This window comes from Neomonachus schauinslandi, chromosome 3, assembly GCF_002201575.2.
Source record: "Neomonachus schauinslandi chromosome 3, ASM220157v2, whole genome shotgun sequence".
Lineage (NCBI taxonomy): Eukaryota > Metazoa > Chordata > Mammalia > Carnivora > Phocidae > Neomonachus > Neomonachus schauinslandi.
This window is the reverse complement of record NC_058405.1, coordinates 159,216,474-159,222,473: the sequence shown is the minus strand read 5'-3', so window position 1 is coordinate 159,222,473 and position 6,000 is coordinate 159,216,474.

Below are 6,000 nucleotides of genomic sequence, written 5' to 3'. Positions count from 1 at the left end.
GGCCAGCCTGAAAGAGACAGAGGTGGGGCAGCACATGAGAGAGAAGGTATACACAGAACCCCAACTTCCCAGGCCTCCTCCGTTCCAGGCATGAGACTTTCCCAAAAGTGCTGAAAAATAAAAATTCCTGTGAGCTTGCTTCAAAAACCAATAGTCAAAAAAATGAGCCCAACACTTGCGTGGTGACCCTTCTGGAGGTCTGGAGGGAGCTTTTTTTGGAACCCAATTTACCTTCATTTCTCCCAAATCAAAATGTCCCTGGTGAAAGCTAGTGAAAAGGGAAGATGACAAAGCACAATCTCTCCCTGTTAGAACTCTTAATTCATTTCCACCAAATGGCAGAAATAGTGCTTAGATTTACACCTTTCATTTTATTTTATTTTATTTTATTTTTTTTACACCTTTCATTTTAGAAATAAAGCAGTCTGGGGATTTATATTTCAGAAGTGTCCACTAATCCAAGAACAACCATAACGGGACAGGTCCATATCGCACAAAAAGAGAAGCCATAATCCTAGACCCCAAAAGAAAGGGTGGTTTTGGACAAGAGTTGCTCAAATCATTGAAGGAAGTCACAAATTGCCTAAATTAGTATTTCCACCCGATCAGTTCATAAAGTTCATATGGTATTTTCTATACTAAATTCCATTCTAATCAGAGGAGCAATGAACGAATAAAATTTTTCAGTAATATTATTCATTCTATAAGGCCTCAAGGTATATATTCTCTTTGCAAGACTTGTCTATTTAGAAACAAGAAACCACTTTCCAAAGGAAGGAGAATATTAACAAAAAACATCAGTAACAAAGAGTGGTTATACCTAGGTGGTATAAATACAGATACTATAAATTCTCTTTTTGGCTCCTGTTGAGTTTCTCGGATTTTATGCAATGAACACATATTACTTTCATTGTTAGAAAAAGAAAATAGAGGGGTGTCTGGCTGGCTCAGTAAGTAGAGCATGTGACTCTTGATCTCAGGGTTGTGAGTTTAAGTCCCACATTGAGTGTGTAGCTTACTTAGAGAGAGAGAAAGAGGGAGGGGGAGACAGAGAAAGAAAACAAAAAATGGTATTTTTAATGTGATCGTCCATGAGGTCTTCCCTTCTCGGAGTAGTCTGTGATACCAGAAACCAAATGAATGGCTTCTTGGAGACGGATTCCAATTCTAAGGTATCGTACGTTTGCCCTGCAGTTTCCCAAAAATTCCAATCTGTAGTGGGCCAGACTTTGTCTCCACTTCAGTTGGCCAGACTTCAATGAGTCCGCCGGACTTTGTTTGCATTTATGGACTAGCATATTTCCGCCTGTAAAAGTCTGTGTTGGAGCTTTCCTAAGGCTTTTTAAACCTTCGTTTTCCCTGACACGGCTAGTAAATCCAGGCAGAAATAATGCCATTGCCCACAAGAGTTTTTGCAACACAGTTTAGTCTGTGACTAAAGCAAGAAACAAGGCTAGAGTGCAAGACCTCAGCAGGAGAAAGGTGGTAATTACATACCTTCAGATCCAATTCCGTTGATTCTCTGGAGGTAAACGGTTCCAGGGGAAATTGTCTGAAAATAAAGTTTTAAAGAAATTAGAATCCTCTGCGTAATCCAAGTTCCAGAGAAACTCCCATTTGCGCGGGAAGTGAACCCAAGACTTGCTGCCTCTGCAAGTGAAAACTGGATCTTCTCTTTGGGTAGCCTTACAATTTATTTCCTGCCTACGTCATGGCTGCCTCGCCTGCCTTTTCCCCCTCCCTCTTCCAGGTTTAGGATAACACTGACAAAGAGCGCCTCCTACAGGCAAGAATCACAACTTTCCACAACTGGACGGCTCGGGATTTTCCCAGGTTAAACCAAGGGCTCCTACAAATGTACTTTTCGAAGTCACTAAGTGTTCTAGCAATTCCCTTGGATCACTGAGGTTGATGAATCAAAGAAGAAAGAGAGAGAGAGAGGGAGGGAAAAATAAAGAAAGAGAGAGAGAGAAAGAAAGGAAAGGGAGGGAGGGAGGGAGGAAGGAAGGAAGGAAGGAAGGAAGGAAGGAAGGAAGGAAGGAAGGAGGCACCTGGGTGGCTCAGTTGGTTGAGCGTCTGCCCTCGGCTCAGGTCATGATCCCGGGGTGCTGGGATCGAGTCCTGCGTCGGGCTCCCTGCTCAGCAGGGAGTTTGCTTCTCCCTCTGCCTCTCTCTCTCTGTCTCTCATGAATAAGTAAATAAAATCTTAAAAAAAAAAAAAGAAGGAAGAAAAAGAAAGAGGGAGGGAAGAGAAGAGGAAGGGGAGAAGGAAGGAAGAAAAAAGAGAGTTTATTTTCCTAACCATCTCCTTCCCCAACCTCGCTTAACCTTTAAAATAAAACCCAAAAAGCACGAGAAATAGTGGTCAACCATCTTAACTCTCAAAAAAAATAAAATTTTAAGGCAGAAAAAAGGGACCAAAAGGGACCAAAAGCCCATTTGGAGGGATTTGCAGGGAACACATCAGCAGACAAAACTGATGAACTCTTTGGCCTCACATCACATTCAAGTGCAGCAGGAAAGAGACTTTGAGGACATTATTTCTAAGAATAAAAACAATACCTAATACTTATATGCCAACTACCATGTGTGAGGCACACATTAATTTTTTCAATTAATCATCCCAAATCTCTAAGATAAATACTATTAGTATGACCCTCTATTAAGATGTGAAAACTAAGACATAGAAAGTTTAAGTAATTTGTCCAAGATTACACTGTGAACTAGCGGGAAAGCCAAAATTTAAACCAGCAAATCTGAGTCACTACACTATAATTCATTCAGCTAATTCAAATGTGCAGGGCTCTGAGAAGTGCAGAATCTTAGAAAGATATTTTATCTCTGAAAAAAAGTAAGATTTATGATGCTTTATTAACAAATATATTAAAGTGCCATTTTCATATCCTTGGCATCATCCAGAGAACTTCTATGTTTAAGAAAGACAAGCCCTATTACTCAGCCATAAAAATGAATGAAATCAGGGCTCCTGGGTGGCTCAGTCGGTTAAGCACGTGCCTTCGGCTCAGGGTATGATCTCAGGGTCCTGGGATCGAGCCCCGCATTGGGCTCCCTGCTCAACGGGAGGACGGCTTCTCCCTCTCCCACTGCCTGTAGCTCCCCCTGCTTGTGTGCTCTCTCTCTCTCTGTCAAATAAATAAATAAATAATCTTTAAAAAAACGAGTGAAATCTTGCCATTTGTGAAAACATGGATGGACCTAGAGGTTAGTATGCTAAGTGAAATAAGTCAGAGAAAGACAAATACCATGTGATTTTAGTTATATGTAGAATCTAAAAAATAAAACAAACAAACGAAACAAAACAGTAACAGACTCATAAATAGAGGAAACTGTTGGTTACTAGGGTGGAGGTGGGGACACCTAAAATAGGTGAAGGGGACCAAGAGATACAAACTACCAGTTATAAAATAAATGAGTGATGGGAATGTAATGTGTAGCATAGGAAATACAGTCAATAATTTTGTAATCACTCTGTATGGTGACATGGTAACTAGACTTAACATGGGGATCATTTCATAATGTACAAAAGTATCAAATCACTATTATGTACACCTGAAACTAACAGGCTATTGTATGTCAATTGTACTTTAATTTTCAAAAAACTTACAACTTAAAGCATACTATGGGCAGAGCAGTTTAATCGATTTAGTAAACCGTTCAAAAGATACACCTCGTTGGTCCTGGAAACAAGTGTGAAAAACCCGATTGTGGCTTTGAGTGATGAGGAAATGATTGTGTGGGTATGACTTCCATAAATCCCCTACAGACAGGCGTGAGCACGGAGATAGGGAGTTCCATTTGTGTTTGGAGTGTATGCCATTTGGAAATGTTCTTTACTACTACCAATAATAAATAAATGGTTCGGAGAAGGAAGAAAGAAACGAGGACAGACAAGTCCTAGCGGAGATGGTTGCACAACCAGGTAAGTGTACTTAATGCCACTGAATCATATACTTAAACATCGTTTGAACGGTAAATTTTATGTTATGTATATTTTGCCACAATTTTCTTTTTGAAAGATAAAGATACACAAGCCCTAAGTCTTAGTCTTCAATTCCTTGCGGCATTTCAGAAGGTAGTTTGGCAAAACTACCACTCCTCACCCAAATTTTTCAAATTTGATGCAACAATATTAAGTATTTAGCAAGCCCTTCCTCTGTGTACAGCGCGGAATTGGGCACAATTAGAAAGGAAGGTGAATAAAACACGTCTGCCTTCAAATAATTCTGACTACTCCCATTTCTTGGCCCCTTCTTTTCTGATGAACTGTCTAAAGTCAGTGTTATTAGCTATAGTCAGTAGATGAGGAAATCAAAGTTCACGGATGCAAAGTATCTTGCCATTATCCCAAAGCTAGGAAGAGATGGGGATTCTAGGTCTCTCTGATTCCAGATCCCATGCTCTCGATCCCAAGGCTACGGCCGCCTGTACCTCCATGTGCCGTGGTCCCTGTAACCACTGGGCAGGATGTGGTGATTCTGCAACGAGGCTTCACCTAAGTGCCACAGGAGACCCAGGAACAAGGGAGGAATCCCGATGAAGATGCCTTGGAGGAGGAGGAGGTATTTGAGCTAAGCGTGCAAAGGAGAAGTAGAATAGAGATACATGCAGTAAAACTGCACCTTTTATCCTAGTACTCAGTGGAAACACTCGAACCAAGTTACGGAGGTGAGACGGTACTCCATTTTATTTGTATTCAGTATTTCATACTTCTTCCAATTTAGAGCACAGTAACTGAGGACATGCTGATGGCAAGTTGAGAGTGGTGGAAAGAATAAACATTTCTTGCATCTTTCCTGATTGGTTGCCGTCAACTGGGTTGACATGAAGAACCAGCCAAAACCCATATAGCCTTTTACAGTGGTGAGAGTCTGTCGCTGCCCTGGTGACAAAAGGAAAACACTGGATTGCTTCTCTTTAGTTCCGCCTTCAGAGTGGCTGGTGGTGGTCGTAGTAAGCTTTCCTTTACATCCAGGCTTTGGTCCAAGCTCTCCACCCTCAAAGTTTATGAAGGGGAACTTTGTAAGTGTATACTTGTGAATTAAAAAAAATGGACACGGGTGATGGGGAAGATGGGTATGCCAGCTAGAGAAGAGCTCTGTGCCTTGAAATTTTCAGTCCCACCCCTGGTCCTGAGGTAGCAGGCCCTCCCCACTCCCTCACTCCACACCTTATCCACACACTCCAGACCTTGCCAGAACCAGTTTTATTCTCAGTATATGGGAGCATGGTGAAGCCAAGAACTGAAGGGGAAGACTCTCTCGGGTAAGGACCCCAGCAGAGATGTCCAAATAGTGAACTGGCAAGAGATTGCAACTAGACAAGTAAAGTGTGACCCATTTTGGATTCTCTATACTACAAAGTGATCTGTTTTAGCATGTCTCTTTTCTTATTAAAAAATTCATAATAAAAAAAAAGAGGGGGTAGGGGCGCCTGGGTGGCTCAGTCGTTAAGCGCCTGCCTTCGGCCCAGGTCACGGTGCCGGGGTCCTGGGATCGAGCCCCGCATCGGGCTCCCTGCTCCGCGGGAAGCCTGCTTCTCCCTCTCCCACTCCCCCTGCCTGTGTTCCCTCTCTCGCTGTGTCTCTCTCTGTCAAATAAATAAATAAAATCTTTAAAAAAAAAAATAAATAAAAAAAAGAGGGGGTGGACTTCCAATATTTAATGTAGAAAAGCTGAAAGATGGAGAAACACACAGTCACTTGTAGTATATAACTACCTTATAATTTTAGTATATAGGGGCACCTGGGTGGCAGAGTCAGTTAAGGGTCTGACTCTTGGTTTCAGCTCAGGTAGTGACCTCAGGGTGGTGAGATCGAGCCCTTCGTCAGGCCCCACACCTCAAATCAGGCTCCACTCTAAGTGTGGCATCTGCCTAAGACTCTCTCTCCTTCTCCCCCTACCCTTTCCCCCCAACACACTCTCTCTCTAAAATAAATAAATAAATATTTTAAAAAATAAAATTTTAGGGACGACTGGGTGG